The sequence below is a fragment of the Natator depressus genome, chromosome 17 (assembly GCF_965152275.1).
Source record: "Natator depressus isolate rNatDep1 chromosome 17, rNatDep2.hap1, whole genome shotgun sequence".
NCBI classification, from domain to species: domain Eukaryota; kingdom Metazoa; phylum Chordata; order Testudines; family Cheloniidae; genus Natator; species Natator depressus.
In genome coordinates this window covers 2,213,260-2,224,721 of record NC_134250.1, presented here as the reverse complement: position 1 = coordinate 2,224,721, position 11,462 = coordinate 2,213,260, and the positions used below count along the sequence as shown (strand labels likewise).

Below are 11,462 nucleotides of genomic sequence, written 5' to 3'. Positions count from 1 at the left end.
TTACACTAGTTTAAGCCTGCAAGTGACCTGTGCCCCTTGCTGCAGAGGAAGGGGAAAAATCTGCTAACCTGACACAGGAGAAAATTATGTCCTGACCCCAAATCTGGTGATCAGTTAGACCCTGGGCAAGTGGGCAAGACCCACCAGGCAGATACCTGGGAAAGAATTGTCTGTAGTAACTCAGAGCCCTCCCCCTCTAGTGTCCCACCTCTGGCCATTGGGGATTTTTTATTCGAAGTTCTAATCTACCTTCTCTAGACAATTCATAACCTTGTATACCTTTCCTTTCTCTCCTTATGCATCTCTTCTCTAAGGCAAACAGTTCCATTTATTTCAATCTCTCTTCAAATGATAGCTTCTCAATGCCGTAGTCATTCTAGTCAACCATCTCTGAGCCCCCTGGAATTCTGCTAAATGAATAAAACAATAATAGTAAAATAACTACGAAAATCAATAGTATTTTTGATATGTATTTGTATTGTGGTAGCTCTGAGAGACTCCCAACCAGGGATTGTGCCCTCCTGTGCTAATCACTCTGCTCTACACACACAAGTCCCTGCACCAAAGAAACATTTCATGTCCAACTGTGAATGAAATGAAATGAAGTGGATGAATGAGTGACCTTATAACGGTGTGTTGGAACAGACACAGTGTTTGGTTTTCTAAAGTATTTGTCTTGTCTTCCAGAGATCAGAGTCCCCTGCAAGCAGCCACTGGTACTTGCCCTGCCCAGACAGACGGCGAGCCTGTCTTGGTTGCTGCTGCTCTGGGGCCCTGCTGCAGTAGGTCTGTGGCCCTTCTGTGGCATTGTCTGCAGCCTGGAGAGCAGGATTCATGCGGAGTATACCAGGTCCCTTCATGATCCAAGGCGGCGGGAGCCTGGGTGGAGATATAAATCCAAGTCTCTGTGAAATCCTGGACAAGTCACCAAGGCAGAGGCTCAACGGCAGGCTTGGCTGAGGCTGACCTGCCAGCCTGCCTCCTGCATGGCTTCCCTCACGAATCTTGAATGTGGCAGGTTAGACATAAATGAGGAAAATATTCCTGTGCTCATAGCCTGCTGCACACTCCATAATATTTGTGAGGCTAAAGGTGAAAAGTTTCCCCCAGGGTGGATCACAGAGGCAGATTGCCTGGCTGCTGAATTTGAGCAGTCAGATACCAGGGCTATTAGAGGGGCACAATGGGGGGGCTATTCAAATCAGGGAGGCTTTGAGGCAACATTTTGACAATGAGCACCAGTAATGTGTTTTTCTACACAGCACTCCGTTATGCTCACGAAAGCTTATGCTCAAATAAATTTGTTAGTCTCTAAGGTGCCAGAGGTACTCGTTTTCTTTTTGCGGATACAGACTAACACGGCTGCTACTCTGAAACCTTTACAAGAAGGGACATTCCTCAGATCCAGTCCTACTAAAACATGGACCTAGCCACCAGAAACAAATGCCACCTAATGCCTACACAAAACACCCTGGGCCTGATCCTGTTACATGAAGGCCCATTTACACCGTTCTGGCCTGAGGCCTAGAAAAATCAGGTATTTCATACCGATACTTCCCTGTGAAATGCTGATTGATACTGTCATTACCTGTGAAAGAGGAAATGATTTCTAAGCTTTCTGAATAACCCTAATTTAGGGATGAAAGTTAACAAGCTCTCCAATAATACAGTTAATGGAGTAGTTTTGGAGAGTAAATGAAGAACTGACAACACGGTGGTCATGAGGATACATCTTGAATGTGGTTGACAAAAGATTTGATAAAGTACATGCTGTTCAATGGGTATGTTTAAACTGTTAGACAGGAGAGAGAAAGAAATATAAGTGCCCAACATGTCCATTTCTACCAGCCAAAAAGAGCTCACATTCTCTTTTACATCTGCTAGATCTCTCTGGGTGAGTTCAGTCCCAGACTCCATACACAGGATCCTTCACATTGTCTTTTTTTGTGGCCGCAAATAATGTTCACAGTGTAATGGAGAAATGGAGTTCAATGATACACTCCACTTTACTTAACATGGACAAGACCATTACGAAACTGGACTCCAGGTTAGATGCAACATTACGTTCTCTTGTTAATGTAGTAACTGGATCCAGTGAGAATATATGCACCCTTATCTTCGAGGTGAAAGGCTGCAAGAGCAATCTGGTCCCCATTGCATGACTCTGTCCTGGGCAGATTATACCGGCCTCTGACAAACATCTGAGTATTCCATGACTCTTGCATATTAACAGCAATTGTCCTGCCAATAAGGTATTTCTGGACTCAGTTAAAATGTACTGAATTGAGTCAGCTTGGCTGGATGGGACTTGAGGAGAAACAAGGAAGTGGTGAGCCCTTCAGGAGGAGAGGAGACTGCAGGGGATGAAGCTAGAGTCACCCACTGCAGGGGGTGTTTTGACATCTTAATTGAGGACCTGTCAATCCTGGCTGCAACCCTTATTCCACGTCTACACTACCACTTATGTCGGCAAAACCTATGTTGCTCAGGGAGCTTCTCCCACTGACATAGCTACTGCTGCTCATTGAGGGTGGTTTAATTATGTTGACAGGAGAGCTCTCTCCTGGCTACACAAGAGATCTTACAGCGGCATAGCTGGATCAGTACAGCTCTAGTGTAGATATAGCCTTAGGGCTTGTCTACATTATCCGCTGAATCGATGGGCAGCAATCGATCCAGCGGGGGTCAATTTATCGCGTCTATTCTAGACATGATAAATCGACTGCTGAGTGCTCTCCCATCGACTCCGATACTCCACCAGGGCAAGAGGCGCAGGTGGAGTCGACAGGAGAGCGTCAGCCGTCGACTTACCACAGTGAAGACTCCGCGGTAAGTAGATCTAAGTACATTGACTTCAGCTACGTTATTCACGTAGCTGAAGTTGCGTAACTTAGATCAATCCCCCGTTCCCCCCACCTCCCCCAGTGTAGACCAGGTCTTAGTAAATGCATTCTATGCTGTGCAGTGCCTCTCCACCTGCAGTACAATGCATTCATCATCAAGGGATCAATCATGCCAGGTGCTGAGCAGTGTGACCCTGATCCAGCAAAGCAATGGGACTATGCACATGCTCAAACTTATACACATGCTTACGTGCTTTGTTGGGTTGGGGTCAAAGTGCTCACTGCTTTGCAGCTTCAAGGTCTTGGTGAAATATTGATATAGAATTAAATTATGTGCTAGGGCCATGATCAATATTTAGACACACAGTAAGTCTGATGTTCTAAGTTTTAAAAATGTTAAACCAGAGATACACAAAATATTATAAAGCCAGTAAAAAAAATTGAAACTGGTTAATTTTAAATGCTTCTAATTTGTAATTTAATCAATAAAATAATTTAAAATTTTCACAGAAATTTTTCTAGGTGTTTCACAGAATGGTGAGTTTGGAAAGAAATATTTTGTTGTTCTTAGGAAAAAATCACTGGAATTAGTCCCCAGCATTATTTAAAGCAAACTTCCACCGTATGGAATAAAGGCCACCATCTCCATAATTAAATTTTGTTATATCCTTGATACCACTTGAAATAGCTAATTCAGCCCTTATTGATCTCAATTTGCACATTTTTGGACAGTGAATACTCAGAGAAGCAGTGTATTTTAAAGACATGTGTGACATTATTGACATAATCTGTAACCATATAGATCATTGTTGCAACCCCTGTTATATATTTGCAGCACATATTGTATAAAGGTTGTCATGTAAGGGGTCTATGGAGAGGTTATGGTTTGCTGATTATGATTATGGTGTGTATATGTGTGTATCATTTTGTAGTCGAAGTTATGAATATTGGCTCTATACTGTCTATTTCAAACTTATACTATGCATCTGGGTGACACCCCAGACAAGTTGGTGTCAGCTCTGCCTAGCCTGCTGGATGGCCCATTAAGGACCATCAGCTATACCACTGACCCACTGAGAGAAGGCAGACACGCCTTGGGACTCAGCAAGGTATGCAGGGACCTGCCTATGGACAGAACTCTGAGGTTTTTCCATGCCTTGTGATGGGCAGCTGGTCTCTGGGACAAAAAAAGCAGAGACCACATGGCAAGAGACTATAAAAAGCTGCTGCAGCTCCTCCATCTTGTCTTCAGTCCTGCTTCATACCTCTGGAGGGACTTTGCTACAAACGGAAGCTCTACACAAAGGACTGAAAGACCCATCCCAGCTGGGGATGTTCTCCAGAGACTTGATTTGAACCTGCCGTTTATTCCATCACTGCTAAAAGCCTGAACCAAGAACTTTGCCATTACTGTATGTCATTGATTCCATTTAACCAACTCTTGCTCTCATCTATATCTTTTTCCTTTTACAAATAAACCTTTAGATTTTAGATTCTAAAGGATTGGCAACAGCGTGATTTGTGGGTAAGATCTGTTTGTATATGTGACCTGGGTCTGGGGCTTGGTCCTTTGGGATCGAGAGAACCATTTTTCTTTTACTGGGGTATTGGTTTTCATAACCATTCGTCCCCATAATGAGTGGCCCTGGTGGTGATACTGGGAAACTGGAGTGTCTAAGGGAATTGCTTGTGTGACTTGTGGCTAGCCAGTAGGGTAAAACCAAGGTCCTCTCTGTTTGGCTGGTTTGGTTTGCCTTGGTGTGCAAAGGAACCCCAGCCTCGGGATGTAACTGCCCTGCTTTAAGCAATTTGTCCTGAATTCAGAGTAGCAGCCGTGTTAGTCTGTATTCGCAAAAAGAAAAGGAGTACTTGTGGCACCTTAGAGACTAACCAATTTATTTGAGCATAAGCTTTCGTGAGCTACAGCTCACTTCATCGGATGTCCGATGAAGTGAGCTGTAGCTCACAAAAGCGTATGCTCCAATAAATTGGCTAGTCTCTAAGGTGCCACAAGTACTCCTTTTCTTTTTGTCCTGAATTGGCACTCTCAGTTGGGTCCCGCCAGAACCAGCCTCGTTACAACATGTAAGGTAGGAGCTAGCTCTGAATGAAAGAGCTAGTAGTGCCACGGACTGTGCCCAAGCTCTGTGCCTGGTTGTGGGATTATTTGTCACCTGGAGTGGATGTGGAATTTGGGGACGATGCCCTCTTCCCTGTGTATGAGGCCTAGCAGACTGGTCACTCACAGACGTCAGCAGGAGCAGCTGCAAGGAGGGAAAACATGGGAGAAGAGGGGGCGGGAGGAGCTGAATTTACCATTTCCCCTCCTGAGGAGCTTTGGAGAATGCAGTCCCTGTAGCTAAGTATGTTCAACACATTGTCTAACAAGCACAACATTGTTCACGTTATTGATTTGAGGCTTAATCCAGCTACAACGGAGTCAATGGGAGCCTGGCCTGGCCCTTATTCCTGAGTCATCGACATTTTGCCAGACTGAGGGCTGAATGGGGAATTTGCCACGGACTGCAGGGAATGCCCCTGTAACACTGCATGCAGTGGCAGAGGGTGAGTGCCAACCTCAGGGCAGACTGCTAGGAAGCAGGGCACAAACCCCAAATAGGCGGTGAGTTCGATACTTAGACTCAACCAATCAATTATCATGTGTAAACTCTTCAGACACTATAACAGGCTAACCCAGGCTAAGCAGCTGCGGATCTCTTGCTTATGCTGACAAACACTTTGCCCCTCAGAGTCCAAGCAGCGTAGAGATACCAAATTCCTTTTGTTTGGGGTTTTTTATCTCCCTCCTGCCCTGTACTCTGAGCTGCAAACTCAGCTGGTGGGGAGAGGAGAGGGAGAGAGTCCACTTGCACAACTCATCTTCATGGGGAGGAGAGCAGAACAACAGAAGATTTTGGTCCTATTGCTGACAATATGTAAGGAAATTCCAGTTGCAATGTCCCACAATACTCTGTCTGGTAGCCCCTAAAAAGAACAAATTGCAACTACCTTTAATATGGACAGACAGATCACAACAAGAAATGCAAAACCTTTTTTTTAAAAAACCAAGTGTTAAGCTGCTGTGTACCTTGTAATGTGTAAAAAGAAACTCAAATAGTGTGGAGGTTTAGCAAAGATCTCATTTTGTTTCAGATTCCCCAAATCTCTAATAAGAAAAAATGTAAGTATGGGAGTTAGAATTATGGTGGGAGAAGTTTTACCACCTACACAACAAAAATGCCCTCTGCTGTTTGATTTGTATACTGTCAACTACGTTTTGTATAAATCACATTTGTAATCTGTAAACTCTGTGGGGCAGTGACGGTCTTTGATAGTGCCCAGTAGGGCCCGGATTCTGATTGGCATCTCTGGGCACTACTGAATTATAACTATTAAAATTATGTATATTAAGGTTGCAAAGTCAAGCTCTCAAAAGTTAGGTAATGTCAGTTTTACGGTTGTCTGTGAAAGGTTAATTCAGCCCCCTTGTGTGGAGGCCTTATGATTAAGGCTGCGATTTAGTCACGGAGGTCACGGAATCTGTGACTTCAAAAGACCTCTGTGACTTCAGCCAGCGCCAGCTGGGAGCTGCGGGGTAGTCCTGCAGCTCCTGGCCACCGTGAGGGGCAGGGGAGAGCCCCGCAGCTCCCCGCTGCCACTCCCAGCCACTACAGGAGACAGAGGGGGATCTGCTGCTCCTGGCCACCAGGGGTGGCAAGGGGGACCCGCACTGCTCCTGGCTGCTTTGGGTGGCAAGAAGGACTCCCATCGCTCCCCGCCCATGTGGGCGTCAGGGGGGACCCGGCAGGGACAGGGCCGTCCCAAGGTGGATGTGGAGCCCAGGACATAGGTGCAGAGTTTCTAATCTGCCGGGGGAGGGGGAGGCTCCCCCCAGCTCTGCCCAGGCCCCACCCCCCTCCACCCCTTGCCCCAAGGCCCCACCCCGCCCTCCTTTTTTCCACCCCCGTTCTGCCCCACCTCTTCCCTGCCCAGTTCCAACTCCTCCCCTGAGTGTGCTGCGCCATGCCCTTGCTCCTCTCCCCTTCCCCCAGCACTTCCTGATGCCGCGGAACAGCTGATCCGCGGTAGGCAGTAGGCGCTGAGAAGGAGGGGAGGCACTGATCGGCAGGGCCCGCTGGCAGGGACGAGGTGCTGATCGGTGGGGCCCACTGGTAGGCAGGAAGCGCTGGGGGGAGGTGCTGATTGGCGGTGCCCGCTGGCACAGGCAGGGCGCAGGGTGGTTGCCCCGATTTGCCATACCCAAGGGACAGCTCTGCCTGCCCCATAATGGAAATAAGGCATACATTTTTAACAGTGAGAGTAATTAACCATTGGAACAATTTACCAAGGGTCAGGGTGGATTCTCCATCCTTGATGATTTTTAAATCACCATTGGATGTTTTTCAAAAGATCTGCCCTAGGAATGATTGTAGGGCAGGTCTCTGGCATGTGTTATCCAGGAGGTCAGACTAGATGATCACAGCGGTCCCTTCTGGGCTTGGAATCTATGACAACCCCCAGCCTGCCTTACTTATCTCCCTCCGTTCCTGACCTCCCCAGTTTGCCCTATCCTCTTCTGCTTCTGTCCCTCCCTACCCTGCTCCTGTCTCTGCTCTGCTACTCACCCCGCTGCATTCAAGTCAAGGTGCTTCTTCCTTCTCCTCCATGCTGCCTGTACACCACCAGAGAGCATTTTAAGAGAACAGGAAAGACAGTCTCCCTACTTTAAGTTCTAGTACTAAGCACCACAGTTGCTCCTGAGGCCCAGGAACAGCAATTGCAGGGAAAGTAGTGCTAACCCCTGGCGCCCAGAGAGCTGCAATTCTGCCAAATGTTGGTGGATTTCACAATGCAGCAAAAAGCAGCTCTCTAACTCCAGAATGACACCCCCGCTCTAGTCAAATTTCAAAGTCCCCGCTGCAAAGTATTGCTACAATTTTTCAACAAAACCACTATCATAATTGTTTAACCTTGGCAAAACAGCCTATTTTCCTCTAACCGTGTTCTCAGAAATGACAGAATCATTTCTGATGAAGCTTTCCAGAAAGATTTAGCCTGAGGCAGACACCAGCATGGAAAATGTCAGCCCAAACAGTTAAAATTTGGCAAAATACAAGGAAATGAAAACTGTCTTTCTTACAGCAGAAAGTGTTAGGCAACCTTAATTACAGGTGTTGTTGCCTGCTTCTCATATCATACTAATAATTTTCGAATTAGATCCTAAAAGGCATTAAACACAAATACAATACTGGAAGTTATAATAATTCACAATTTCAATATAAATTTCAATATCAAACACATTTAAAATATATTTTAATGACAACCTAAAAATATAAAACATATGTATATTACCGGTTTTATACTTGAGGGTTGAAGAGTCTCTTATTTAAGAAGCTCTGTCATCTAAAAATACTCCTGCAGCTACATTTCACTAATATAATTTCAAAAATGGTAAAGAATAATTCTGAGTAAGATATATTTTGGTACTTCACATTTTTAGTTAATTTTAGTGCTGGTGAAAAATGCTGACGAACAGCCATGAGGCCTCCGTTTCTCCGTTCTAGGTGTAGCGTTCTAGGTGCCATGCAATGAAACCATTCAGGTAAAGTTCTGATTAAAAGCAACATAAAAGTTGGCATGACAGACAAGTGTAACCTGGAACAGCATGTGCATTCACTGGCAGAGCTCTGAGCGTAAACTTGTCAGTGTTCTTCTGCTTCTAGGCAAAACTATAGGCTTCCAACTTGTCTGGGTGTCAGATTCAGCCCAAATACTTTGTACAGAGTAGTCAACATGACACGAATGGCATGAGAACACTTTTTATTTTGGAAGGCTGTCCCTAAAATAGGCTGTTTAAGGGTGAAAAGAGAATAGTGACGGGGCAACAGGTTTGTATAATTGTTGGTGGTGCCCAGAACGGGTTCAAATCCTGCCCCCCCTCCCGCCCCATCTGCCTAAGGCTCTGGGAGAGAGTTTGGGTGCGGGAGGGGTGCAGGTTCTGGGCTGGGGCAGGGGTAAGACAGGAGGTAATTGTCCTGATCTGATCAGCACTGGTGAGGCCTCAGCTGGAGTACTGTGTCCAGTTATGGGTGCCAAACATTAGGAGTGATGTAGACAAATTGGAATGTTCAGAGGAGAACAACAAAAATGATAAAAGGTTCAAAAACCCTGACCTACGAGGAAAGGTTAAAAAACTGGGTATGCTTAGTCTTGGAAAAAGGAGTCTGAGACATGCCCTGATAACAGTCCTCAAATATGTTAAGGACTTTTATAAGGAGAATGGTGATCAATTGTTCTCCCATCCACTGAAGGTAGGACAAGAAGTAATGGGGTTAATCTGCAGGAAGGGAGATATAGGTTAGATATTAGGGAAAACTTTCGAACTATAAGTTAAGCTCTGGAACAGGCTTCCAACTGAGGTTGTGGAATCCCCAATGCTGGAGGATTTTAAGAACAGGTTAGGCAATATATGTAGACCATCCCTGCCAAGGATGGTGTACATATATTTGGTCCTGCTTCAGGGCAGGGGACTGGATTAGATGACCTCTTGAGGTCCTTTCCACCCCTATGTTTCTCGGATTCTATGTCAACAAAATAATTCTAAGCCAAATAGTGCATAAATAACACTTATTTTCTTCCTTACTAGTATTGGTAATAACAAGGGATAGATGTTTCCTACTATGTGGAAACTTTTCTCACTAAAGACACTCTCCTTGTAGTTGTTTTCCTCCTTTGTTTTGCCAAATTTTGTGTTGTACATGATTGAAGAGTTGCACGGGTACTTAAATGATGAGATCTAGGTAAGAGGGTCCCTGAGTGTTTGAGTGATGAGTTATTGATAGCTTGTTGTGAATGGTGCAAAGCAAGGATACAACATCCTGCAAAGGTCATGGAGAATCTTGTCTGTCCCACATGTAACCACGTTTTGAATTGGTCTGACCTAGCATGTTCACTTACAGTGTTTGCTGAATCTTTGTATATTGACATCAGTGTGAGACTCCATCATTTCTATTTTGTGTTTTGTTTAGTTGGTTGAGTGTGCTTTCATCTGATAATCTGCTACTGGAGTTCTAGAATAAGACAGTATGTCCCAGCTCTCTCAGCCTACTCCTGTAGTTGAATTAAGTTTCTTTCTGAAGAAGCTGTGACTCTGACCAGGGGTGTTGGAGAGCCATTGAACCAAACTGTAAACCCTGCATATAATGGAAACCTCTTCAAGCAAGGGGATGTGGCAGCACCCACAGCACCCCTAGTTCCAACACCTAAGACTCTGACATCTTAAATAAGTAAGTGTTAGTGCAAATACAATAATTTATAATTTGCTAATTTAAATCCCTGGCTCAATCAATTTCAGTTTGCTAATTTTAAAAGTTATTTAAACTAAATCCTGCTAAAAACATACACCCATGTAACCTCACTGACGTAAATGGGATTGCCTGGAAAGTGATGGCAGGATTTGGCTCATTTATGTTTAAATGAGTATTTGCTTCTTCCCAACCTTCCTATTCTTCCTCTAATTTGATCCTGCAGTGAAGTCATAATCTGAATCAGGACATGACATTCAGTTCCAGGATGTGAGATTGTAGAGCTGCAAAATAGAATTATGACAGACTTTTCTGCAGAATCGGAAAAAAGCTTTTATTCAATCCTTAAAGCCTGAAATAATAGCAATGGGAATACAAAAAATGACCGGCCAAATACACTGTTTTGGAGTGAGTTCTTTCCCCCCCTAATTTAACTATTATTAGAAAAAAACATCGTAAAATATCCACCCCCCCTTTCATTTAAACTAGTCCTAAATCAGAACTTTCTCTTAGCAGCAAAACTGATCTTACCTGCAGTGTTTCATTTCCTTTTAGAAACTTTAAATGTTGATTCTTCCCTGTACAAAGGAAAAATTGGTTAAAACTGCACTCTGCCCTTTTAGAAAATTACGCAGACACTACCCTGTGGAGTTTTATAATCCCTCCATGGAAATGAAGAGATTAGCATCTGAATGCAATGCAAAATGAATCCAGAATACAAAATGATTTGCAGGCTTCTTTAAACGTTTGCATTATTTATCTATGTGAATGACTGTCCAGTTGGGTTGCTGGCATTTTCCTTGCGCTTCAGCGCCCCTCCTTCGTTAGGAACATAAACTAAGGAGAGAATCTGCAGTTTGCGAAAGGGGAGGGGAGGAAACAGAGTCGATGCAGAGGGAAACCAAAGTAAAAGTACCAATCGGATTGCTCCAGAAATGGAATCTGCTTGGCTCCACTGAAACCTGCTTGCTCGCGGGGCGTGTGGGAAGTGCCGTTCGCAGGAAGCAGGGCGGAGGGGACAGGCAGAGCCCACAGTGCTGACGTTGAGGCCCAGCCCTTGGGAGGTTGCAGAGGGTAAATGGTACGGCGCTGGAGGGGGGCTGGGTCGTGGGCGGGGAAAGGGCCCTGGACGCTTCCCGATTGCTGGAGAGACGCCGTCAGTCTGCGCGGATCCCCGAGTCAAGCAGAGCCCTCGCGCCGGAGCCACACTTCTCGCCTGCCCCAGCCGGAGTGCGAGCCCGTGTGTGCCCGGCGAGCCGCCCCGCGTCCGCACGGTGCCGCAGCCCGCGAGCCCCTTTCAATGGAGGAGCAGCCC

The 11,462-nt window shown here is 45.3% G+C and overlaps 1 long non-coding RNA gene across 1 annotated transcript; it reads right to left on the bottom strand.

Moving 5' to 3' along the window:
* Positions 1 to 361: 361 nt before the first annotated feature.
* LOC142000493 (uncharacterized) lies at positions 362 to 11,133 on the bottom strand. The gene is made up of 3 exons (XR_012642258.1): positions 11,064 to 11,133; positions 10,679 to 10,725; positions 362 to 879 (listed from the first exon to the last, which is right to left on the bottom strand). It is a non-coding gene; the product is annotated as an uncharacterized LOC142000493 (long non-coding RNA).
* Between the last annotated feature and the right edge of the window lie 329 nt (positions 11,134 to 11,462).